This window comes from Myodes glareolus, chromosome 8, assembly GCF_982192425.1.
Source record: "Myodes glareolus chromosome 8, mMyoGla1.1, whole genome shotgun sequence".
Lineage (NCBI taxonomy): Eukaryota > Metazoa > Chordata > Mammalia > Rodentia > Cricetidae > Myodes > Myodes glareolus.
The window spans coordinates 19,972,152-20,000,138 of record NC_142033.1 but is presented as its reverse complement, the minus strand read 5'-3'; the positions used below and the strand labels follow the sequence as shown (position 1 = coordinate 20,000,138).

General features: G+C 36.5%; 1 protein-coding gene and 2 pseudogenes across 1 annotated transcript in view; all 3 read right to left on the bottom strand.

Moving 5' to 3' along the window:
- The window catches only part of LOC125406231 (UDP-glucuronosyltransferase 2B17-like), a 245,283-nt gene that overhangs the window by 67,987 nt on the left and 149,309 nt on the right, over nucleotides 1-27,987 (bottom strand). The window lies entirely within an intron of this gene.
- On the bottom strand, nucleotides 9,357-10,011 carry LOC148121114 (UDP-glucuronosyltransferase 2B17 pseudogene; annotated as a pseudogene).
- On the bottom strand, nucleotides 20,891-22,294 carry LOC148121113 (UDP-glucuronosyltransferase 2B15 pseudogene; annotated as a pseudogene).

Here is a 27,987-nt window from a genome sequence, read left to right as displayed (position 1 = left end):
TTCAAATTCTACTACAGAACTACAGTACTGAAAACAGCCTGGAACTGGCATAAGAGCAGACAGGAAGACCAAGGGAAGCCAATAGAAGACCCAGATAATAATTCACACTTTTTCAAACACCTGATTTTTAACAAAGAAGCAAAAACTATCAAATTGATAAAAGAAAGCATATTTAACAAATTGTGCTAGCATACCTGGATATCAACATGTAGAAGAATGAAAATAGGCCCATATCTTTCACCATGCATAAAACTCAAGTCCAAATGGATCAAAGACCTCAACATAAAGCCAACCACATTGAACCTTAGAGAAGAGAAAGTGGGAATTACCCTTGAACTCTTTGGCACAGGACACCACTTCCTAAATATGACCCCAGCAGCACAGACTCTGAGAGAAAGAATTAATAAATGGGACCTCCTAAAACTGAAAAGTTTCTGTAAAGCAAAGAACACAGTCAACAATACCAAATAGCATCCTACAGAAAGGGAAAAGATCTTCGCTAGCCCCACATCAGACAGAGGTCTGATCTCCAAAATATACAAAGAATTGAAGATTTTGGTTATCAAAAGAACAATAATCCAATAACAAAAATGGAGTACAGACCTAAACAGAGAACTCTAACCAGAAGAATCTAAATGACTGAAAGACACTTAAGAAAATGTTCAACATCCTTAGTCATCAGAGAAATGCAAATGAAAACAACTCTGAGATTGCATTTTACACCTGTAAGAATGGCCAAGATCAAAAACACTGATGACAACTTATTCTGGAGAGTTTGTGGGGTAAAGGGAACACTTCTGCATTGCTGGTGAGCATGCAAGCTGGTACAACCCCTTTGGATGTCAGTGTGGTGATTTCTCAGAAAATTAGGAAACAACCTTCCTCAAGACCCAGTAATACCACTTTTGGGTATATATCCAAAGAATGCTCAGTTGTGTTACAAGGACATGTGCTCAACTACATTCCCTACATTCATAATAGCATTGTTTGTCATAACCAGGACCTGAAAACAACCTAAATGCCCCTCAGCTGAAGAATGGATAAGAAAAATGTGGTACATTTACACAATGGAGTACTACACAGCAGAAAAAAATAATGGCATCTTGAATTTTGCAGAAAAAAAATGGATGGAGTTAGAAAACATCATTTTGAGTGAGGTAACCCAGACACAGAAAGATAATTATCACATGTACTCACTCATAAGTGGTTTTTAAACATAAAAGAAAGAAAACAGCCTACAAATCACAATCCCAGAGGACTTAGACAACAATGAGGACACTAAGAGAGACATACATGGATATAATCTTCTTGGGTATTAGAAAAAGACAATATCTCCTGAGTAAATTGGAAGCATGGTGATTTTAGGGAAGGGTTGAAGGGAAGGGGAGAGGCAGGGTGGGGAGCAGAGAAAAATGTAGAGTCCAAAAAAAGTCAATTAAAATATAAAATAAAACAAATGTTGATTCATATGTAACACAATTTGCATGTATAATTGACTTTGTAGATCACATAATATTCATAAATGGCAGTTTGGGTTTATTTTTAAAACAAACATAAGTATTACCTTATATTTCCACAGTGATTTGAAATAATAGTTATTGAAATAACCCAATATGCCACTATTTAATGAGCACACATTTTACTCCTCTCTATTTCTTTAAAAGGAACAGTGAAAATATAAACACACATACATATTCCAGGTCCAAAAGTCCCATTATGCCATGTACCATGACCAGACTTCCCCAAGGTTCTTGTAGTGTGTAGTTAGTCCTTCAGCCTTGTTTTGCTAAAGGAGCTGTAAACTTTAAGAATGGCTAAATTTCTGGTTAGTGCTTCTAACTTTGTTTCATATGACAAATATTAATAGTGCTTATCTTTCAAAATAATCACAATATTTTCAGAAATCATGATAATATAAATTTTGGACAGTCTTAACTATGGCATATTTGTTGAGAGAGAGAAAAAAAAACTGCAAAAGAATACAGACTGGATACATGAGTATCCGTGCTTCTGTAGTGTTTAAGCAACGGAAGCTGGGAAAGTACACACATAAAAAATATGGTATTGGTAGAAACTCCAGTTCTATTTTTACACCTGTGATCTAGCATAGATTCTTTCAAGAGTAAAGGAATTCTTTAGGAAATACAGAGAAAATATTTTATAATTTATATTTTTATTTATGTATGTGTGTGTCTGTGTGAATATATACTAAATTTATTAAGGAATTGTCAGATACCATAAAAGGGCAGCAGGTCCCCTGAAACTGAAGTTACAGGCAATTTTGAGACACTGGACCTGTGTGGGTGGTAGGAACAGAACTCAGGTACTCAAAATGAACAGAAAAATACTCTTAACCTTTTGATCATGTTTTCAGACCCCACAAATTAGTTTAAAATGAAGATAGTTGCCTATACAAGAGAAAATAATTTCTTTAATGCTATATACATATTGATACTGTGAAATATTTCATCCCTTAATATACATTAATTATGATTTGGTTAACTAGCTAGTGACTTATTAAAATAGATTAATAATTACAGCAAAATGAGTAAAGAATCACTTGAGAAAATTCTACTTTCTTCTCTTTGCAACTCTGTATCTCAGCAGAATGTCCTATATCAGATTTGATACCTGCTTCTCTTTGATCAATAATATGAACTTTTACAGTGAGTGTGGTAGCTAAGATCATATTACATTTGATCACCTATAAAAGGCAACTTCATTTTGCACTTCATGGACATGAGTATAGATTTAAATACTTGGGAAATTTAAGTCACTGAGCTACTGAAGAGAAACATAACTTACCCAATGTTTCACTGTAAAACTGACTCCATTTCTTCTCATTAAATGTCGCGAACCAAAAGTCAAAATAGAGCATACACATCATATTTTTTACCCTCTACATGAAAATCATTTGACCACCTAGTCCTGACATAATTACAGGTACATAAGAGGGAGGGTCTAGGCTTCGGGCCCCTGGCAGGGTCCCGGTGAGGAGGAGCTCAGGCTCCCCCCAACCCCATAGACGCCCAGGTCACCCTTCAGAGCTGGCTCCCCCCTCCCACCCGCCATCCCAGCTCCCATCCAGGTACAAATTCCTATATTTCTCCCTTCCCACTGGGACCATAAAATTTCCCCAGCTCAGCTGCCTTGCTAGCTGGGCCTGGGCTGTAGGTGCAGCCCGGCTGGAGGCAGTTCCTGGGTCTTAAAGCCCTCCCTGAGGACAGGTGGACCAGGTGCCAGCTCAGCGACATTCCTAACCAGCAGGGGCCCTGACTTCTAGCAGAGGGCCACCAGAGGGGTAAATTTGCTTCGGGCCCCTGGCAGGGTCCTGGTGAGGAGGAGCTTAGGCTCCCCCTGACCCCATAGACACCCAGGTCACCCTGCAGTGCTGGCTCCCCCTTCCCGCCTGCCATCCCAACTCCCATCCAGGTACGAATTCCTATATTTCTCCCTTCCCCCTGGGGCCATAAAATTTCCCCAGCTCACCTGCCTTGCAAGCTGGGCCTGCATTGCAAGCGCATCCCGGAAAGAGGGAGTGCCTGTGCTTCAATGGGCAGACGCCAAGGCAAGACCTCATCCAACAATCTGAAAAAAACATGAAAACACCAGATCCCAAGGAACCTACAACAGAAGGATTTGAACACTCTAACCCAGAAGAAGTGGAAAAAAGTGCCATTATGAAAGCAATAGAGTCCCTTAAACGGGATATGAATAACTCCCTTAAAGAATTGGATGAGAAATATAACAAAAAGTTTGAAGAAATGAGTATAGAAATAGATGAGAAATATAACAAAAAGTTTGAAGAAATAAGTAAATCCGTGAATGATACCCTGAGAAACCAAGAAAAAACAATCAAACAGGTATTCAATAGAATACAAGAGATAGAAGAACGAATCTCAGATTCTGAAGATACCACAGAGAAAATAAATGCTCTGATCAAAGAAAATGGCAAATCCGACAAATTATCTTCACAAAACATTCAGGAAATCTGGGACACAATAAAAAAAAACCAAATCTAAGATTAATAGGGATTGAAGATGGAGAAGAACTGCAGAACAAAGGCCCAGAAAATATATTCAACAAAATTATAGAAGAAAACTTTCCCAACCTAAAGAACAATATTCCTATGAAGGTTCAAGAAGCATACAGAACACCGAATAGACTGGATCAGAAAAAATATCCCCTCGCCATATGATAATCAAAACACAAAACATACAGATTAAAGAAAGAATTTTAAGAACTGCAAAGGAAAAAGGTCAAGTAACTTATAAAGGTGAACCTATCAGGCTTACACCGGACTTCTCTATGGAAACCATGAAAGTCAGAGGTCTTGGATAGAGGTACTGCAGAAAGTAAGAGACCATGGATGCAAACCCAGACTACTATACCCAGCCAAGCTATTGTTCACTATCAACGGAGAAAGCAAAATATTCCAGGATAAAAATGAATTTAAACAATTCGTAGCCACAAATCCAGCCTTACAGAAAGTAATAGAAGGAAAATCGCAACCCAAGGAATCCAACATTGCCAACACTGCCTACAATAACCCAGACATGTAGCGACCCTTCACAACCACAACTCAAAGAGGAGAAACACACAAACTCTACTACACACACAAAAAAAAATAATAATAACCGGAATCAACAACCACTGGTCATTAATATCACTTAATATTAATGGTCTCAATTCACCTATAAAAAGGCACAGACTAGGAGATTGGATACGAAAACAGGAGCCTACATTCTGCTGTTTACAAGAAACACACCTCAACCACAAAGATAGACATCTACTCAGAGTAAAGGGTTGGGCAAAGGTTTTCCAAGCAAACGGACCTAAGAAACAAGCTGGCATGGCCATTCTAATAACTAACAAAGCTGACTTCAAACTAAAAACAATCAAAAGAGATGGAGATGGACATTTTATACTCTTAACAGGAACAATTAATCAGGAGGAAGTCTCAATCCTGAATATCTATGTCCCTAGTATAAAAGCACCCACTTATGTAAAAGAAAAACTTTTAGAACTCAAGGCAGTCATCAAACCACACACACTAATAGTAGGAGACTTCAACACACCTCTCTCACCAATGGACAGGGCAATCAAACAGAAACTCAACAAAGAAATAAGAGAATTACTAGAGGTAATGAATCAAATGGACTTAACAGATATCTATAGAACATTCCACCCAAAAAGGAAAGAATATACCTTCTCTGCAGTTCATGGAACCTTCTCAAAAATTGACCACATACTCGGAAACAAAGCAAACTTCCATAGATACAAAAAAATATTAGTAACCACCTGTGTCTTGTCGGATCACCACGGAATAAAGTTAGAATTCAATAACAATTCGAACACCAGAAAGCCTACAAATGTGTGGAACTTGAACAGTCAACAACTGAATCATCACTGGGTAAAGGAAGAAATAAAGAAAGAAGTTAAAGTCTTCCTTGAATTTAATGAAAATAAAGACACAACATACTCAGATCTATGGAACACAATGAAAGCAGGGCTAAGAGGAATGTTCATAGCACTAAGTGCCCAATTAAAGAAAACAGAGAAAGCACATATTGCAGACTTAAGAGCACACCTCAAAGCTCTGGAAAAAAAAGAAGCAGACTCTCCCAGGAGGAGTAGAAGATTGGAAATAATCAAACTGAGGGCTGAAATCAACAAAATAGAAACACAGAAAACAATCCAAAAAAATCAACGAAACAAAAAGTTGGTTCTTGGAGAATATCAACAAGATTGACAAACCCCTAGCCAAACTAATCAAAAGGCAGAGAGAAAACACCCAAATTAATAAGATCAGAAATGAAAAGGGAGACATAACAACAGACATAGACGAAATTCAGAGAATCATTAGATCTTACTATGAAAGTTTACATGCCACAAAGTTGGAAAATGTACAAGAAATGGATTGGTTTTTAGATAAATACCATTTACCAAAGTTAAATCAAGACCAGGTGAACAATCTAAATAGACCTGTTAGTCGCGAAGAATTAGAAGAGGTTATCAAAAACTTCCCAACCAAAAAAAGCCCAGGGCCAGATGGTTTCAATGCAGAATTCTACCAGAACTTTCAAGAAGAGCTGATACCTATACTCCATAAGGTATTTCACAATATAGAAACAGAAGAGTCATTGCCAAACTCTTTTTATGAAGCTAAAGTTACCCTGATACCAAAATCACATAAAGACACAACCAAGAAAGAGAATTACAGGCCAATCTCACTCATGAACATCGATGCAAAAACTCTCAACAAAATCCTGGCAAACCGATTCCAAGAACACATTAGAAAAATTATCCATTATGATCAAGTCGGCTTCATTCCAGAGATGCAGGGCTGGTTCAACATACGCAAATCCATCAATGTAATCCATCATATAAATAAACTGAAAGAAAAAAAACCATATGATCATCTCATTAGATGCTGAAAAAGCATTTCACAAAATCCAACATCCCTTTATGATAAAGGTGTTGGAGAGATTGGTGATACAAGGATCATACCTAAATATAATAAAAGCTATTTACAGCAAGCCGACAGCTAACATCAAACTGAACGGAGAGAAACTCAAAGTCATGCCATTGAAATCAGGAACAAGACAAGGCTGTCCACTCTCCCCATACCTCTTCAATATAGTGCTAGAAGTTGTAGCAATAGCAATACGACAACATAAGGGGATCAAGGGGATTTGAATTGGACAGGAAGAAGTTAAACTCTCGTTATTTGCAGACGATATGATAGTATACATGAGCGACCCCAAAAACTCTACCAAAGAACTCCTACAGCTGATAAACACCTTTAGTAATGTGGCAGGATACAAGATCAACTCCAAAAAATCAGTGACCCTCCTATACACAAAGGATAAAGAAGCAGAGAGGGAAATCAGAGAAACTTCACCTTTCAAGATAGCCACAAATAGCATAAAATATCTTGGGATAACTCTGACCAAGGAAGCGAAAGACCTACTTGACAAGAACTTTAAGTCTTTGAAGAAAGAAATTGAGGAGGATACCAGAAAATGGAAAGATCTCCCTTGCTCTTGGATTGGGAGGAACAACATAGTAAAAATGGCAATTCTACCAAGAGCAATCTATAGATTCAATGCAATCCCCATCAAAATCCCATCAAACTTCTTCACAGACCTTGAGAGAATAATAATTAATTTTATATGGAAAAAGAAAACACCCAGGATAGCCAAAACAATCTTATATAATAACGAAAAGTCTGGAGGTATAACCATCCCTGACTTCAAACTCTATTACACAGCTACAGTTTGAAAACAGCTTGGTACTGGCATAAGAACAGAGAAGTCGACCTATGGAATCGAATAGAAGACCCAGATATTAACTTATAAACATATGAACACTTGATTTTCAACAAGGGGTAAAGGTATGCAATGGAAGAAGGAAAGCATCTTTAACAAATGGTGCTGGCATAACTGGATGTCAACCTGTAGAAGAATGAAAGTAGACCCATATCTATCACCATACACAAAAATCAAGTCCAAATGGATTAAAGACCTCAACATTAATCTGACCACTTTGAACCAGATAAAGAGAAAGTGGGAAGTAGTCTACAAGTCACAGGCACAGGAGACCACTTCCTAGGTAGAACCCCAGTAGCACAGACAATAAGAGAATCAATGAATAAATGGGACCTCCTGAAACTGAGAAGCTTCTGTAAAGCAAAGGACACCGTCAGTAAGACAAAAGGGCTACCTTCTGACTGGGAGAAGATCTTCACCAACCCCTCATCAGATAATGGCCTGATCTCCAAAATATACAAAGAACTCAAGAAACTAGACAATAAAACTCTAATTAACCCCATTAAAAAATGGGGTGCTGATCTGAACAGAGAATTTTCAACAGAAGAACTCCGAATGGCCAAAAGACACTTAAGGTCATGCTCAACATCCTTAGCGATCAGGGAAATGCAAATCAAAACAACTATGAGATACCATTTTACACCGGTCAGATTAGCTAAAGTCAAAAACACCAATGATAGCCTATGCTAGAGAGGATGTGGAGAGAGGGGAACTCTCATCCATTGTTGGTGGGAATGCAAACTTGTACAGCCACTGTGGAAATCAGTGTGGCGGTTTCTCAGGAAACTGGGAGTCAACCTCCCTCAGGACCCAGCAATTCCACTCTTGCGAATATACCCAAGAGATGCCCTATCATACTACAAAAGCATTTGTTCAACTATATTCATAGCAGCACTATTTGTTATAGCCAGAACCTGGAAACAACCTAGGTGCCCCTCAATAGAAGAATGGTTAAAAAAGATGTGGAACATATATACACTAGAGTTTTACTCAGCGGTAAAAAAACAATGACATCTTGAATTTTGCATGCAAATGGATGGACATCGAAAACGCTTTTCTGAGTGAGGTAACCCAGACCCAAAAAGAGGAATATGGTATGTATTCACTCAAAAGTGGATTCTAGCCATAATTAAAGATCTTTCGAGATCTTAGAGTAGCTAAATTATCCTCCTGGAGATTGGAAATATACAAGAGTCCCAGGTAACCTCGGGTGCATGGGGGGGGTGGGAGGGTTGTTGGAAGGGGAGAGGGTTAGAGAGAAGGGAGTAGGGGAGGAATGGGGAAAACTCGGGGAACTGAGATGGGGGGAGGGAGGAAGGATGGATATGGGATCAGGGAAGAATGTATCTCAACTAAGGGAGTCAGTTTAATGTTTACAAGAGACTTGATTATAAATGGGATCCCAGGTCCAAGGAGAGATCCACAGATTGTTCTCTGGACAGAGGAGAGGGTGCCTGAACCGGCCTTGGCCTATAACCATACTGATGAAAATTTTGCTTATCATCATAGATCCTTCATCCGACGATGAATGGCGATACAGATGGAGACCACATTGGAGCACCGGACTGAGTCCCCCATGGTCCAAATGAGTGGCAGAAGGAGGAAGAACATGAAAAAAAACTCAGGACCGCGAGGGGTGCAATCACCCACTGATACAAGGGGACTGATCTAATGAGAGTTCACCAAGGCCAGTTGAACTGGGACTGAACGAGCATGTGATCCAACCAGATTTTCTGAATGTGGCCGGATTTTCTGAATGTGACTGGATTCTCTTAATGTGGCTTGCCCGGAGCCTTTCTGAAAAGCCATTGACAATGACACTGGGACTTGTTTCCTCTGCATATACTGGATTTTTGGGATCCAGTCTGTTTGGATACTCACCTTCCTGGACCTCGTGGGAGGGGGGAGGAACTTGAACTTCCCACAGGGCTGGAAGACCTGACTGCTCTTAGGGATGGAGAGGGAGGAGGAGGGGGGAAGTGGGAGGGTGTTGGGAGGAGGGGCGGAAATAGAAACTTTCATAATTTAATAAACTTTGAAAAAAAAAGAGGGAGGGACTATATATCTTCCACTGTACTTTTCCATTGTATAGCCAGGAGAGAAGCGAAGACTGTACAGAAAAGGGATCTGGAGAAGTTGAGCTATCAGCTCCTCACAGGGAGCAATGGCATCTGAGAAAAGGACATCAAACTTGGATCCCTGTAGTTTTGTCATAAGTTGTTTGTTTGAAACTGTGTCTTTGCAAAGCCTTAGATAGCTGTCAGAGAATTCATTAAGCACGTTTTTTAGCATAGGCAAGAAGGATAAACATAAATCTCTTGGTATCTCATAAGTCCATACATCAACAAGCATTGTGAAAACCTTGTTAAAATCATCTTTACTGACAGACGTAGGAAAACTCAAACTTCAGACCAGGTGACTTCTGGGGATCAAGAAAGATGGAAACTTAAGGTCTCAGAACTGTCAATTCATGTCCCCTCTGTATAAGTTCATCCAGTATTGTCTTTAGATTCATGCAGTGACTATATTCCATTGGCCATACCAACCCATGGTTGGGAACCCACAGTTCCCAGATCTTAAGTAACAACCCATTTGCAGGAGTAGCAGAACAGACATCCACTTCACAGTCATTCTGAGTCATCAAAGTCTTCTGTTCACAGTGTGTCCCCTGTGTCATCGCTGATCCTTATATCTAAGGAGAAAAAGCCTTGAGTTAAAATATAAACCGAGTAGATAAAAGAAAACTTACTAAATGACTACATTGATTTTCTGAGCTTAGTGGAGATAGTAAAAAACAAATGTTAATTACTCATATTTGAATATCAGTGTTTAATGTCACATGTTTTATAATGACGTAAATTCAGGAGTCAATACCTAGTTTGCATAACACCTCTGTTTCTAAGATATTTGAAGAATAACAAGAATACTGGTTAGCAAGAGGTTAGTCTGAAATTTCCTGTTAACATAGAACCCAAGATGTAGTAATTGCACACCATATCAATATTTTATGGATATAATTTTTAAAAATTTTTTATTTAACTGTTGATTAACATATTCACTTACATATAATTTCTAAAATGCTTGACAGTACACCTAACTAATTTTACTGACAGAAGTCCTGGGAAGAATATAAGCCTGAGCCTCCTCTTACACATGTCCCTAGGGAAATAGTTGACTAGGAATTGAGTTGTTAGACTCATAGTTGATAGAATAACATGAGAGATACTACTGCTAAGGCATTTAGTTTGATAGACTTATCTGTCCACTGACTTTTCATAAGCCCAAGAAGTACTTGAATAGCTTGTTATCAGAGTTTTAGTCCACAAAGGCCCCCGAGAAGTAAATGAATACATGCATTTGCATGACTATTGTCAAGGAAACACCATGACCACCATTCCTGAGGTCATCAATTTCTCTAAGATTGTTCATGCAGACCTTGGATATTGACATGTAATCTACTATGCCATCTTCTGTGCCCTGGTGTTCAGCTGAAGCTATAAATTTTCAAAGCACTCTAATAGGCATCGTCTAGAGAAAGTTTTTTTTTATTATTATTATAAATGCCAGTTCGTCATTATTTTGACCAAGTCCTTCACCAAAACAAAATTTTGGAATTATGGATATATTTTGTATGATGATTTGAAGTGGTAGTCATCATTGTAAGCAAGGATTATAGGAATTTTTGTGAAGGAAACATGTGGCAAGGACATCCTCAAATCACGGAGAACTGATAAGTTAATCCTTTCTGGAAATTTCCTTACAGATATACCACAATATTTCTTTCATTATAGTAAAGCTTTTACCAGTCAACTTAGCAGTGAGAAAACCATCAACTCACAAAAATGAACAATAAAGGTTCCACATGACCCTCCTCTCTCCCCAAGTTCTCCCTTTTGTCTGAGGGGTCCTTGGACCTCCAACGAGTCCCTGTCCCTGTGCTGAGGACAACCATCCAGACCTGTGAGTTGCTGCCATCCCACCGCAGGATGGAATGTCCGGGAAAGGAGCACAGGGCCCCTTCAGCTCCTGCTGCAGGGGCTTCTTTGCTCCACATGACCCTGACTCCCCCAAGCCTGCCCTAGAGTCTGTGAGGTCCTTGGCCCAAGAACAGTTCCTCCTCCTGCACTGTGGCTATCCACCCACCCAGAGGGGTGAGTGTGCTCCCGCCTCACCAGAAGGAAGTGCAGGGCACCTCCAGCTCCTCCTGCAGGGGATTCTTTGTTCCACATGACCCTCCCCTCCTCTAAGTTCGCCCTTTTGTCTGTGAGGTTCTTAGCCCAGGAACAGTTCCTGCTCCTGCACTGAGGAGATCCACCCAGAGTCAGTCACAGCTTAGATTGGACCAAGATGCCAAGAATCTCCTGGCTGCATTTGAAGGAAGAGATGAGAAGGCACCAATGCAAGATTCCTCCAACAACCTGAAAGGCAGCATGACAACACCAGATTCCAGGGATCACCGCAACAAGAAGACTTGAACACCCTTTTCCAGAAGAAGTAGAAGAAATCGACTTTAAACATAACATTATGAAAATAAAAGAGGATTTTAAACAGGATATGAAAAAATACTGCAAAGAAATGCAGAAGATAAACAAAAATATAGAAGAAATGAATAAATCTCTCAATGATACCCAAGAAAACCAAGAGAAAGCAATCAAACAGGTAATGGAAACAGTTCAAGACTTGAAAAATGAACTGGTGGTAATGAAGAAAACACAAACCGAGGGAAGGCCGGATATGGAAAATCTGGGTAAACGAACAGGAACTACAGAGACAAGTCTAATCAACAGAATACATGCGATAGAAGAAAGAATCTCAGACACCGAAGATATTATAGAGGAAATAAACTCATTGGTTAAAGAAAATAACAAATCCAACAAATTCTTAACACAAATCATCCAGGAAATCTGGGACACTGTGTAAAGACCAAACCTAAGAATAATAGGGATAGAAGAAGGACAAGAATTACAGCTCAAAGGTAGAAAATATATTCAACAAAATTATAGAAAAAAATTTTCCCAACATAAAGAAGGATATTCCTAGGAAGGTACAAGAAGCATACAGAACACCATCCTCTTGTCATATAATAATCAAAACACAAAACATACAGAATAAAGAATGAATATTAAGAGGTACAAGGGAAAAATTTCAAGTAACATGTAAAGGGAAACCTATCAGAATTGCACCTGACTACTCAATGGAAACCACGAAAGTCAGAAGATCTTGGATAGATGTGCTGCAGACATTAAGAGACCATGGATGCAAGACCAGACTACTATACCCAGCAAGGTTTGCGTTTACCATCAATTGAGAAAACAAGATATTCCAGGACAAAAACAGATTTAAACAATACAAAGCCACAAACCCGTCCTTACAGAAAATACTAGAAGGAAAACCACTAACCAAGGAAGCCAACAACACCCATAATAACACAAGCATCTAACAACCCTCCATCAGCACAACTCAAAGAAGGGAAACACACAACCACTACCACCAGAAAAAATAACCAGAGTTAGCAACCACTGGTCATTAATATCACTTAATATCAATGGTCTCAGTTCATCTATAAAAGGGCACAGGTTAAGAGAATGGATACAAAAACAGGATCCAACATTCTTCTGTTTACAAGAAACACACCTCAACCTCAAAGACAGACACTACCTCAGAGTAAAGGATTGGGAAAAGGTTTTCCAATCAAATATACAAAGAAACAAGCAGATATGGCTATACTAATATTTAACAAAATTGATTTCAAGCTGAAATCAATCAGAAGAGATGGAGAAGGACACTTTATACTCATAACAGGAACAATTTATCAGGAGGAAGTCTCAATCCTGAATATCTATGCCCCTAATATAAAAGCACCCATATACGTAAAAGAAACATTACTAGAACTCAAAGCATACATCATACCCCACACTCTAATAGTAGGAGATTTTAACATTCCTCTCTCACCAATGGACAGGTCAACCAGACAGAAACTTAACAGAGGAATAAGAGAACAGATGTAATGAACCAAATGGACTTAACAGACATCAATAGAATATTCCATCCAAACAGAAAAGAATATACCTTCTTCTCAGCACCTCATGGAACCTTCTCAAAAATTGATCACATATTGGTAACAAAGCAAACATCCATAGGTACAAAGAAATTGTAGTAACCACCTGTGTAATATCAGATCACCATGGAATAAAGTTAGAATTCAACAATTCTACCCCCAGAAAACCTACATACTTATGGAAACTGAATAGTCAACTACTGAACCACCTCTGGGTCAAGGAAGAAATAAAGAAAGAAATTAAAGTCTTCCTTGAATTCTATGAAAATAAAGACACAACATACCCAAACCTATGGGACACTATGGAAGCAGTGCTAAGAGGAAAGTTCATAGCACTTTAAGTGCCCATATAAAGGAAACAGAGAAAACACACATTAGAGACTTAACAGCACACCTGAAAGTTCTAGAAAAAAAAAGAAGCAGATTCACCCAGGAGGAGTAGAAGACTGAAAATAATCAAACTGAGGGCTGAAATCAACAAAATAGAAACATACAAAACAATCCAAGAATCAATGAAACAAAAAGCTGGTTCTTGGAGAAAATCAACAAGATTGACAAAGCCCTATCCAAACTAATCAAACAGCAGATAGAGAACACGCAAATTAATAAGATCAGAAATGAAAAGGGGGACATAACCACAGACACAGAGGAAATTCAGAGAATCATTAGATCTTACTACAAAAGCCTGTATGCCACAAAATTTGAAAACGTAAAAGAAATGGACATTTTTTTAAGATAAGTACCATATACCAAAATTAAATCAAGACCAGGTGAACACAATAAGTCACGAGGAAATAGAAGCTGTCATCAAAAACCTCCCTACCAAAAAAAGCCTTGGACCAGATGGTTTCCATGCAGAATTCTACCAGAACTTTCAAGAAGAACTAATACCTAAACTCCTTAATGTGTTTCACAATATAGAAACAGAAGAGTCATTGCCAAACACCTTTTATGAAGCTACACTTACCCTGATACCAAAACAACCACACTGATTTCCAAAGTGGTTGCACAAGATTGCTTTCCCACCAACAATGTGATGGGTGGACACAGAGACAGAGACCCACATTGGAGCAACAAACTGAGCTCCCAAGGTCCAAATGAAGAGCAGAAGGAGGGAAAACATGAGCAAGGAAGTCAGGACCGACTGCAAGGGGTGCGTCCACCCACTGAGATGGTGTGACTGATCTAAGGGGAGCTCACCAAGGCCGTCTGGACTGGGTCTGAACGAGCATGTCATTAAACCGGACTCTTTGAATGTGGCTGACAATGAGGGCAGACTGAGAAGCCAAAGATAATGACACTGGATTTTGATTCTACTGCATGTACTGACTTTTTGGGAGCCTAGTCTGTTTGGATGCACACCATCCTAGACATGAATGTAGGTGGGGTCTTGGACTTCCTACAGCCAGGGTACCCTGACTTCTCTTAGGACTGGAGAGTGAGGAGGAGGGGGAGTGGAAGGAGTGGGATGGAAATGGGAGGATGGGAGGAGGTGAACATTTTTAATAAATAAATAAATAAATAAATTTCAAAAATAAACAATTAAAGAGAAGAAAGGAACAAATAGATTAACAACAATGAAATAAATTAATTAAATGGCATTAGAATTTATTAAATTATAAATAACAATCTAGGATGTTAACATGTCAAATTCTTTAATTAAAATATATGTTCCTTCTAATCAAACAAACATCTAAACACGAGACTCTATGTATAAAAAAATTACTTCGTAGGTAATAAACACTTGCACTGAGAATTAGAAAAATCAATACAAAAGTGCAAATTACATGTAGTAGATACACTTATAACTGTCAAAACTAATTAAGTTATAGAATATAAAATATGAGCTCTAAGGTCTCTATATATTTACCAACATATCAGTTTATCAAAAGACAATCACTATAATCCATACACATCTAATTATTTTCCACAAACATTGTATATGAAAGAGAGACATAAACACAGTAGGACCTGTAGATTTGAACACCTCACTTCAATTGGAAAATCACTCAGGCAAATATTTAGCACAAACTCAGCTGGCTAAACAGAAAATTTCATTCAATGGGTACAGGATATGCAGTCCTCTCACCAGCACATGACACACTGCCCTGAATTCACAATGAATAGAGTCACAGAAACAATTCTCAATAAACTGATACAAATTAAAAATATAATTTATTATCATAGTATAATAAACCACAATTGAAAATTAGAGACATTGTAAGTTATACAAACACTGAATTTAGAAGTATTATTTTTTTGTAACCAGTAAACCAAGGAAGAAAATAAAAAGGAAATAAAATAGTTTCTTGAAATCAATGAAGTATGGAAACATAGCCCATAGGGAGACATATGGAAAATTAAAATTTGGGCTCACTCTTTTAAACTACTATTAAAAGAAGTCTCTCTATTTAATAAGATATTTACACAGGTATTATCTATGGTATTAGACTTGTAACATTTAGGATGCTAGCAAATACAGTTTTAAATAATATTAATGCCTTACAAATTTCTATTTCCTTTCAGTTGCAAAATTTTCTTTGCTACATACACGGCTGTCTCGCCAGTGTAGCAGAAATGCTGACTAGGCAGGCAAGTGCTGCCAGAGGATTGGGATCCATGCTCCTTGGAGATGTGTACCAGGCTGTCCCTTAGCAATCAGTTGTGGTGTAATACCACCTGAGTCGCCATTTGTATTGACTCGACCTGGCTGTCCTCGGAAGCCATATTTGTGTCTTTTTCTTTGTCTTTGTGTTCTTTGTGATCCTTGCATATTGCTAACAGATCAGACTATTCCAAGCAGGTGCGGATACAAACAAGACTGCTGAGGACACTTTTGAAACTTGCTCCACTATTAATTAAAGCCTTAAAAGAAGTAGCCAGTTCTGGGAATTGGCAGGGTCATCATTAGGACAATTGCTTGATGATGTGTAACAAAAGGAGTTAATTTTACTAGGAAAAACCTTAGAAGCCTTAGGCATTTGACTGAGAAATATGTACAGTTGTAAATAGAAGGCCTATGAAACCTTTCTTGTGGGAAGAAAAAGACCTAACCTAAGCTGACAATATCTGAGCCTGAGAATTGAGAAGGGAGGAGAGTTGAGGTTAGTGATATAAAGTAAACTTCAGAGAGATTCAAGACTTTGTATTAGAAATTTCCTAGCAGAAAGCTTTCCCCGGGGAGATAGTAGCCTTTTTTCTCACCCAGGCACACAAGGTCACTTAGCTCAAAGCAGCTAGCCACCTGCAAGCTGATAAAGATGGTCTAGCTCAAGGGCAATAGTCTCTCTGAAGGCAAGAAAAAAGAGTTTATTTTACAAAATATGAGAGAGCAGAAATCCTTGTGCCCAAGTCAAAGCATCTTCAAAGATTCTTTTTGTAAACTGTTTTATGCTGTTCTTTTCTGTTTTATGATTTGATGATGTATGCCTTTGCCAAGTTCTTTGATTGTAAAATATATATATAATCCTGCACTGAAAAAATACACTGAGAGTGACTGTCTGTCAATTTCCTCCGCCGTATCCTGAAATCTTCCTTCAAATCTCCATAGAACCTGTAAGACAATGCTGTATAACAGGAAGCAAAGTTTTAAAATGTAGTTTTTAAATTTAGAGACTAAATAACTGAATGCCTTCGATAGGACTGATGAGAAAACCAAAGAAGAGAAACTGAGTAGTGAGGATTATAAAAAGACTGTCACAAACAGTATATTTCCTATGCTTGTTTTCATATTCATTCAAGTTTAATGTAATCATAATTCCACAAACATAAGTTAGACAAATGAAATACTTAATGTATGTGGTTATATTTAAGATACTGTTCTGTCACAAAAATTCTCTTGTAATGAAGAGTAACACATCACCAGTGATTGATAGTTTGCATATATTTATTATATTAGTTAAGATGAAGAATCTAGATTTACAAGAGATGTCTAAACTTAATGTTACTTTGAAAACTTTCAAGACATGTTAATGCTATTGTATTAGTGCAGTTATTAAGTAGAATTTACCTCTTTCCTGAAATATCTTTAGCATGCACAGAGTCCTCAGACAGTCTTCAAGAAGAAAGAGCAAGTGACTTGGAAGAATACTTTTATTCTTTGTACTCCTGCCAGCATTATTTCCAGAACACAGTAGTTTCACACTTCTAAACTAGTTAATGCAATTTAGGGTGTAATAGTACTAAGTTTCTGAATTAGATCTCCTAAGAATTTATAGGCTCAGTACATAATAGGTTCCACATTTGACCTCACCTTTTCAGAATTTGTGCAAGGGCTGATGCAATTGCCATAGCCTTTTCTTCTGTCATGTTGCTGACTATTGACCCCACAGAAAATACTACAACACTATGTTCTCCAGAACTCTGGACAAAGTCTTTTATTTCCTTTGAAGACAGAATTTGTTTCAGCCTCAAATAACAATGGCAGGGGAAGTACTATGGAGAAAATGCTATGAAACTATTTTGATTAAAAATCAAATATTAATAAAAATTAGTAGAGGTATAATGAAAGGTAAAATACAGATAACACAAAACTTTCCTTCTTACATAGTTCTTAAATCAGTGTAACAAAGGACTGTAGGTAGAACAATTCTAATGTTATATATATATAAATATGTAAGTTCTTTAATTTAAACCCTTGCTAACATATTTAGTGTTATTAGAGATTCTTAAGATTCTTAAGGTATTGTATGCATATATATAAGTTATGATAACTTGTAAAGATGTAAATAGTTAGGATATTTGCAGTGTTTACATCACAATAGCTGATACACATAGTGACTGTGAATTCTGATTACTTGGTATGGATGTAAGATAACATGCTGTATAGTCATAGAGATGCCTATTGTTATAACTCATCAGTCATCTTCCAAGATTTCAATTTTGCTTGAGAAAAGGAATGCATTCACTGAGCATTTGTAAATCTCTGAGTAACAACTATTTGTGGAGAAGGCAGAAATATTTAACATAGAATTTGATTTCACAATAGCTTACAGGGAGCCAAATCTTGATTATGAAATATAGCAGTATTTTATTAATTATTGTCATAGACTGTGACTCATTGCCTTGTCTTCTTTTCCCACTTTTATTTAATAATAATAATACTGTAAGTTTCCCTTTATTGGAACTTCAATACTTCAGGTAACAGAATATTTTCTGCAACAACTAATATAATATTGTATCAATCTATGGACTTTGAAAAGTTTTATGGATAACCATATGAATTTAAATTGAAGAGTAGTATTTGGTTTTGTTCAATAATAGGCTATAATTATATTAGCAGAAAGAATTCTTTTATAAATTAAATTTACTGATTGTCTTCACTGAAAATAATAAGAATTATTAGGTTTACACATGCAGTGCATATTTTTCTCTGTGGTTATTTTATTACTGAGCTGTGATATCAAGAGAAACACTACTCAAAAATGCTTTAGTGCAGTGATTCTCAACTTGTGAGTTGTGATTTGTTTGAAGTGGCCTAATACTATCAGAAAACACATATTCCCAATGGTCTTAGGAACTGAGACACCAATCTTCAACCCAATTCTAGGCAGGTCAACCCACATGCAGATATGCTCACAAATAAGTACTCAGACCTATATTAAAGTGTCTTTCTTGGGAGGGTTGAGAATCACTCTATCCTGAAAGCTTGGCATTCACCTTAAAAATATCCATTAGTAATGTAAATATTCCAAATTATATCCTAAGGAACAAAACTAAGATCTCAAGGATGAGTGCTTTAAATTGCAGAGTGTAAGTAGGAAATATTAGTTTTGCACAAAGTATTACTGAAACCTTTTGTAGTATTGTGGAATGTATCTTCATTAGAGCCAAAATACTGGTGAGTTCCTTTCCATCTCCACCTTACTGTCTAGATGTATACATTTACTTTTAAACAAATCTGTAAGGTAGTGTTCTATGATTATATTTGAAAATATAACATTAATATTGTGGCATACTTTTTCTATTGAACAAGATACTTAAAGTGACTTCAAATATATTAGATAATTGCTGTAATTAATAAGTATTATAATTTGAAGATAAATTGTTTCCCACAGGATCAGTGCTGAAGGATTTGGTTCTAGATAACTGCAAATTTTTGAAAATTTCTTAAAACCTAAAGAGGAAACCTAAATGGAAGAACTATGTAATGGGAAATATGCATCTCTTGGGTGCTGTATATTGTTCAACCCCAACTTTACTTGCTGTGTTCTATAGAATGAGTAGCTTCTGCTATCTACTTCAACTGTCATCTAACACAGTCCCAGATTCAATAGACTCTGAGATTGTCAGTAATTCCAACTTCTCTTAGCATTGTAATCTTTCCTTTAAAACCAGTTTCCGTAAAGATTTTGTTAAGTGATAAAACTATTCTTTCCTAAGCAGCTTTATGATGGGGGTGGTTGGCAGAAGTGCCGTGTCTATGCTGTCTTTCCACACTTCAAGCCCTTATATTGGGGTGTCCTAACTACTTTACAGTTTTTTAGTGATGAGGGCAGCTTTCCAGCATGATGAATTTAACTGATTTAACAATGCTGATTCTTCTGTATATTTCCAAGGTCTCTGTTGTTCCCTAATTGTAGAAATGCAGAAACATGTGACCCTATAACAATTTTTATCTTTTTCATTGGAAGGGCTCAATACCTCACTTCGTATATCTTTTACACTGAAAGAACTGAAGCAATGAAGTCGAACAATAAAGAAGTCATTGAAAATAAAATAAAATGAAACCAAATAAAAGCAAACAAAAAGGCACTTATTTACCATGCTAGGTTTGCAGTGATGACCTCCAATAAAATCAACATTTGGTAAGATTGGGCGAGGAAACTCCAAATCCCAGTAGGACCTAGTAAGTCATATTTCTGCTTTCTTCATCATTTCAGCTAATGTAGTAGGTCTTCCTAAATAGAGAAAATGAGGTGGTCAGGGAAAGGAAGGGAAGAGAGGAAATGATGGCAAGGTTGTCTTCAGAATATACTAAGTTTTCCTGAAAAGTGAAAATAATTTGTGCTCAATTATGTAGAAAATGTGCATTTATAAACAAAATATTCAAGTCAAGCATAATTTATTGTGTGATTTATATGTGACTTATACCATGCGTTAATATGTGTTGTAAGCAAACTCAAAAGAAATCTGATGGCTCTAGCTACCTCAGTAAGGAGCCATCATAGACTCATTAAGATAAGTCTCCACAGAATTAAGTCAACACTTCATTCCTTCTTAAAAGATTTGAATGCTTTAGGTGAATATATAAACAAATACTCAAGCTCCAGACAAAATAAAACTACCACAGCTATAGACACAACTTGCCCCAGTAATTCTCACCCTATTTCTGAAACATTAGCAACAGCTCCTTGGTTTTCAAAGTGATTTCTGAATTTGATGCCTGTGTGAATTCATGATCCCCTGTTCTACCTGTACTTTATAGTAAGAACTTACTAGTTCTTAATATGCTCCTGCTTTTATGTCAGGAACTTAATAGTATTTACTTATTATATAAAAATTAGCCATAATACCTGAAAATTGTACAGAAATTGTGAGAATAAAAACTTATATTCACCATTAATAGGGATTACCTCTTTTAAATAGAAAAACTTGAACTTAAACAAATGGCAAGCAAATTCATGAACAGCCATACTTTAGAAGATTTGATATATTGAGATAGTTACAAACAAAGGACCTTGGAATACAGAGTCATTAGTAACCTCAATTAAAGTTTTTGAGTCTGTGTTTAAACAGACTATCACAGAGTAAATCCTTCAGGACATATTTGAAATTCTTAAAGAAAGAAAATCGTCTACATAAAATCATCATTAGACTAATTTATATCACTCTCTGTTCTACATGTGCTAAGCATATTTCCTTTATACATGAGAAATATTGAGTAAAATGAATAGGTAATGGCTTATAGCAACCCCACAAGTTTCACTTGTTGATGACATGACCTCCTTGGTCATTTGTGTACTAAGTGATTCTTTCTGATCAATGATACCTGACTGCCCCCTTTTTGTGAAAACATAGTATTACAAATCATTTATTAAGTATACCTGTAAAAGACAAATGCATCTTATTTTAGAAGCATATAAGAATAGATAAATGCAATGAAACTTAGCTCCCCCATCCAGAGATATAAACGTTAACTTACCCAAAATTTTAGTGTAAAACAGACCCCATTTCTTCTCAGTAAATGGCTCGAACCAAAAGTCAAAATAAAGCATGCACATCATGTTTTCGACCCTCTCCATGAATGTCATTTGACCACTTTATCCTGACATAATAATAGGTACATAGGAAGGTGGGAAGATAAAACCCCCACTATTCTTTTCTATTGCGTAGCCAGGAAAATAGCGAATGCTGTACACAAAGGGTATTTGGAGTATTTCACCTATCATCTCACCACAAGGACCATGTGGATCTGAAAGAAGGACACCAATCTTTGATTCTTGTAGCTTTGTCATAAGAGGCTTGTTCAAAACAGCTTCTTTACAAAGATTTAGACACAGATCAGAATATTGCCTATATACTTCATCAAGTGATGGAAAATATCTCAAGCATGTATCTCGTGGTACTTCATTCATCCAGCCAATGACCCACTGTGTGTAAAAAATTTCCAGATCATCTTTACTGATAGATGTAGGAAATGTTTCAAATTTAAGGTCAGGTGATTTTGGGGGATCAAGAAAGATGGAAGCTGAAGGACTCAGAACTGTCACTCCATGACCCTTCTGTCCAAGTTCTTCCAATATTATCTTTAGATTCATCCAGTGACTGAATTCCATTGGCCATACCAACACCTTCCCACAATTCCCAGGTATAAAGTAGCAACTCATCTGCAGGAGCAACAGAACAGACATCCACTTCACAAGCATCCTTTGAAACTGCAAGACTCCTGTTAATGTAACCTTCTCCTTCATTATAACCTGTTGATATATATCCCTTTGTGTTTAATCTGAGTGAAAATTAAGCTGTAAGTTAAAATATAACTTAAGTTGAGCACTGTTGACATATTAAACTATTAGGCATAGTATATTGACTGAAGCTATACATTAAATTAGTTAATGCGTACGTTAGTGTGCTTAATGTATGTTTTGTAATGAAGTATGTTCAGTTAGTGCTGTGTGGAAAACGTCCTTTCTGAGAAGATAGAGCACAGGCAAACACGTGTATCTGTTCACTCAGAAGAGCAATCCTTGAGAGATCACACTGAGGAGACTACCAAAGTCCAACTTGCTAAAGCAATGCAATTCATGAGAGGTTTTCAGAGCTGGAAATCATTAAAAGAATCAAATATACTGTGTCAATGTTGGTCCTCCAAATGAGACAAAAGGACTATCTCAGGTCAAAGCAGTAAATTAGGAAGAAAAAGAGTTTCTGTGTTAGAATATGAATAATTTGAAACAAAAAGGTAAATTTGAAAAAGTTAAAAGAACCAAGTACATATTGAAATTAAACATGCAAATATTGCCAATATGATTGGAACAGGAAAAAATTAAAAATTATCAAAATAATTCTACACAGTTACTTCTGGAAATATTCTTTTTTTAAAGATAGAGATTTCACAAAGATCTTCAGAATATCATATATATTGCATCGAAATCATTATCTGTTTCTTGCTATTATCATGATGTCAAAGTTCAAAACAAAGAGTTCTGATATCAGCATGAATTATTAATTATTAATAAATTATTAACCTATTATGTAGAGTTTTTAGAGTAAGATAATAATCCTTAGCAAATATCTAAGACTATATCACACAGGGAAATATATTTAAGATTCTCAAAAAGACAAAGTTAAGACAATATACCCAGACAAACAATGCTTTAGAATTCAAGGGAAGATGAATGTTTCTGATACAAGAAATATTAAAGACAACTATTACCATCAGGGCAGTCATAAAACAAATATCTGGGAATTCTATACTAAAGGCAATTACACAAAATAAAATCATAAAAATAATGTAAAACAAAGCTTAATAGTAAAGTAAAAGAGAAGTGAAAAAGAACAAGAAATTTTCCCATAAAGAAAACAAACAACTCACCAATACAGAAAAAAGAAAAGGGACATACATATACAAGACTTGAATTTTGCATGCAAATGGATGGAAATAGAAAACACTTTCCTGAGTGAGATAATCCAGACACAAAAAGATGAATGTGGTATGTACTCACTCATTAGTGGACTCTAGCCATAAACTAAGGACATTTGAGCCTATAGTTCACAAGTCTAGAGAAGCCAAATAATAAGGTGAACCCAAATAAAAACATATATAGATACTTCTGGGAAATGGAAGCAGACAAGATCACTGATGGGAGCAGGGAGGTGGGGGTGGGAAGGGGAGAGGGGGAGAAAAAAGGGAGAAGGGAAGGATTGGGTGAAAGCTTGGGGTAGTGGGAGGATTAAGATGGAGGAAGGGCAGATATAGGAGCAGGGAAGAAGATATCTTCATTAAGGGAACCATTTTAGGGTTGGCAAGAGACTTGGCTCTAGAGGGGATCCCAGATGTCCACAGGGATGTCCCCTGCTAGGTCCTTGGGCAGCAGAGGAGCGGGTGCCTGAACTGGCCTTGTCCCATTGTCACGCTGATGAATATCTCAAATATCACCATAGAACCTTGGTCCTGCGATGGATGAAGGTAGAGACAGAGACCCACATCAGAGTACTGGACTGAGTTCCCAAGGTCCAGTTGAAGAGCAGAAGGAGGGAGAAGATGAGCAATGAAGTCAGGACCATGATGGGTTGGTCCACCCACTGAGACAGTGTGCCTGATCTAATGGGAGCTCACCAGATCCAGCTGGACTGGGACTGAATGAGCTTGTGATCAAACCCAACTCTTTGAATGTGGCTGACTATGGGGGCTAACTGAGAAGCCATTGATAATGGCACTGGGACTTGTCTATTGCAAGTACTGCCTTTTTGGGATCCTAGTCTATTTGGATGCACACCTTCCTAGGCCTGGTATGAGGGGGGAAGGCCTTGAACTTCCCACAGGGCAGGGTTTCCTGCCCTCTCTTAAAGAGGGAGGGAGAGGGAGAAGAGAGAGTGGGGGAGGGGGGAATCAGAGGAGGGAAAGAAGTGAAAATTTTTTAATGGAAAAAAACATATACAAGAAAATAAAAAATGAACAACATAGCAGCTTTATGTATTTATTTATATACCTATAACCACACTGTGAATAATGGATAAATTCTTCAGTGATCCGTTATGTTTAATGTAATTAAAGCATAAAACAGGGAGTAAATGTGTAAGTAAAATAAAAATGACACAGATAGTATGTGAGGAAATCTGTGAATGTTCTGCTCTTCTGACTGATAATGTGACCACTGGTAATTTACTAATTTTCTAGAAATTAACTGTATAGTGAATAACATTTTTTCTAGTACTTCATCCAAGGAGAGTCTGCATACCTGAATTATATCTAAAGATGTCTACTTATTTCATTGAATGCCACTACCCATTTTTTTGCAATATTTGTGAATCAATTCAGTCCTATCATTTCAAATTTTGTCTATTTTTCCTAATTTACATCATGCCTCTATTAACTGTTTGAAATGCCATCTTATCACACTAGTTATTTTTAAATAATTAATTTTCTTGTTAACCTGACATTAATTGATCTAATTTATTTCCTAGGGATTATTTGCTACTATTATCATGATCCACAATTTTAAAATAACAACACTAAAAAGACCATTTCTGCACCTGCAAGTAAAGGTGATGACTAGGAAAACTTCAGTAGAATTCTCTCTATATACATATACACATACACATAATATATACCTATATGAACACTATCTATGCATCTATTTATCAATCTATCTATTTATTTATCTTTCTGAGATTTGTCACTTCAATCCATTATACATTTTATTTTACTCTTCATTGATTAAGGTAAAATTTCAAAATAACCAAGACGCAAAGCTTGCTTTTTCTGTCTCATATATACATAAATATATAGAATGGTGATGTTTAAAGAAAAAAAATGGTCCACCAACACTGGCTCTAATAAACATTTATCTAGTTACTTCAGAAACAAAATTCAAGCCTTGCTAATATAATTTCTAATTATCTATTGGGACATAGATAATTATTTAAGTGAATGACCACCAGTGTGAATGAAGATCCAAATGTGAGCTTCTCAGAATTTCTGACTGTTCTTTGTTCAGGTTTATCATTTTAAGACAACTTAATGCTTCTTGCTTGTGTTAGTCTTACCATGAAGGTATCTACATAGTACTAGGATAGTTTCTAGGGTACTAGGGTACCAACAACATTTAGGATGTTAATAGATGAGACTTTTGAAATAAAATTTTTATTTTCTTCTCAGTTTTATGACTTCCAATTAAAACAGATGAATAAATTCTTTGTCACAGATAAATGGTATGAGTTCATTTCTTGCATGAAGTACAAAGCAAAAGATCAACTTTGATTATGACATTAATTAATTGCCAAAAGGATGTTTATAAACAAAAAAGTTGGTGGAATTTTCCTCACAACATTTAAAATATATTTATTGTCTTAGGTTGTGATATGTTTGTATACTGTGTGAAGATGTATTGCTCTGATTGGTGTAATAAGAAGTTGAATGGCCAATAGCTAGGCAGAAGACAGAAGTGGGACTATAGAAAGAGGAGGACTCTGGGAAGAAGAAAGGCAGATTTGCCAGGAGATTCTGAAGAAATCAGATATACAGTATAGAGCAGAGGTAACTGAGTCTCATGACAGAATGTGAATGAATAGAAACGGGTTAATTTAGGGAGAAAGTCAAAGCGAAGGCCGAGTTTTTACAATTAAGTCTCTGTGCTGTTATTTGCAGGTTGGAAGTCCCAATGAGAAAGTATTGCTATAGGCTTAGCATAAAATGTGTAAAACATTTTGTTTCTAAAAAATATATCAATAATGTTAAAGGGGTGAAAGGGCATTAATGAATTCTTATTCTAGAACAAACTATGACTTTACAAATTTTAACTTCAAATATATTTTTAAAATTGAATGACATATATAAAAACACTTTCTATTTCCTGAACAAAGTTATAATTGTTATTAGTAAAAATTATTTCAAATGTTTTATGACTTTTCCTTTAGTCAAGGCATAGTCAGTAAATCTCTACTTCCTTACCCTGTAATTTACCATTTACTAGAAGCTGAGCAATCCATTCTAATTCCTACTTCTTTGATTCTTCCTGTTTTTTACTTCTATAAAGCTCCATTCACCATGTCTTACAGGGTTGGGTTCAGTTTCTCTTGAAATGTCTTCCTCCTACTTCTATCGTATGAATAAGTTCTGTCTTGCCAACATGCAAAGAGATCATGCCCTTCTTTCCTTTGATAGACTTTGGCAGTCAATTTGAGTAAAATGATAGTACTTCTGACAAAGCTCTATCAAACCTTAGGCTTCTTTCTCTTACACTTTAAACAGGCTCATGGTTCAGTGAGTATCATTAATTTTAGGATTACAGAATTCATAAGTAAGCACTAAATTATTTAAGGAAACTATACTAAAATTGCTTAGTTATTAGTGTTTACGAAAGAGGAAATTATATAAGTATATCAAACATTCCAAAGTCTTCTAGAAAAAAAAACAGAGAATTATCTTGCCACAACTGATGCACAGAGTTGGGTGCAATAAAATACTCTGTTTTATCACACACAACCTTAGATCACAGACCAGATCTCAAAGAGCTCACAAGTAGATGATTCATATTAGTGGTTCATGCTGAGTCATCAATAATGTATCTCTTGGTATTACATTAAGGAAAGAGAGAAAAGCACATCCCCTTGGAGTCATTTAACCAAGAGGGAGTCCAGATTTAAATAATTTTTTCACACTCCCTGTGTCTTTAGTCCTTTGTTACATGAGTCTGAATCTGTGCCTACCTGAAGGATATGTCTGCCTCTGTGCTATCTATGTGTCCTTATTGAATAGCATAGAAAACACCACATGGAAAGGAATGGAATACTTCACAGAAACTTTTTATACAATTTTACAATGGTTTAAATCGCTGGCTCCAACTAATCTCCACTGGTCAGACAGAACACAATATTATAAACATCACTGTTTCTCAATCAACATCTGCACATGGTTGCTTTCAATCTTTATGGTGGGTTTTAGGAAGTTGCTTTCAACTTTCATATTTTCTGCTTCCAGAAAATGATATACATGTATTGTCTGAATTAAAGGAATGGAATAGTATGTAATTTAAGATTATAGTTAAACTTTAGCTAGGATTGTAAAACTTGATTACATGGGAAATCCAAGACAAATAATTGTTACATTGTCTTTTAAAAGTTGGGTTGAATGAGCAGTTTGAGCACAGGGCAGGCTCAAATCTTAAGTCTTAAGTGACCTCAAGGTGTATTATTAAATTTGACTGTGAGGTCTAGCAAAAGTTCCAGTCACTCAGAATAAAAGATATTTTCAGACTATTGCATTGCCACAACCACTCCTCATTCTTTTTCTTTCTTTCTCCCCAACATATTTATAAACAAATGAGCAGCATTTTTAATTAAGAATTTTTAGATACAATCTTTTCTCATTTTACAAAGCTATTTCAGTTTCCACTCCCTCTTCACCTCCCTCGCCACACTTTCTCCCATCCCCCT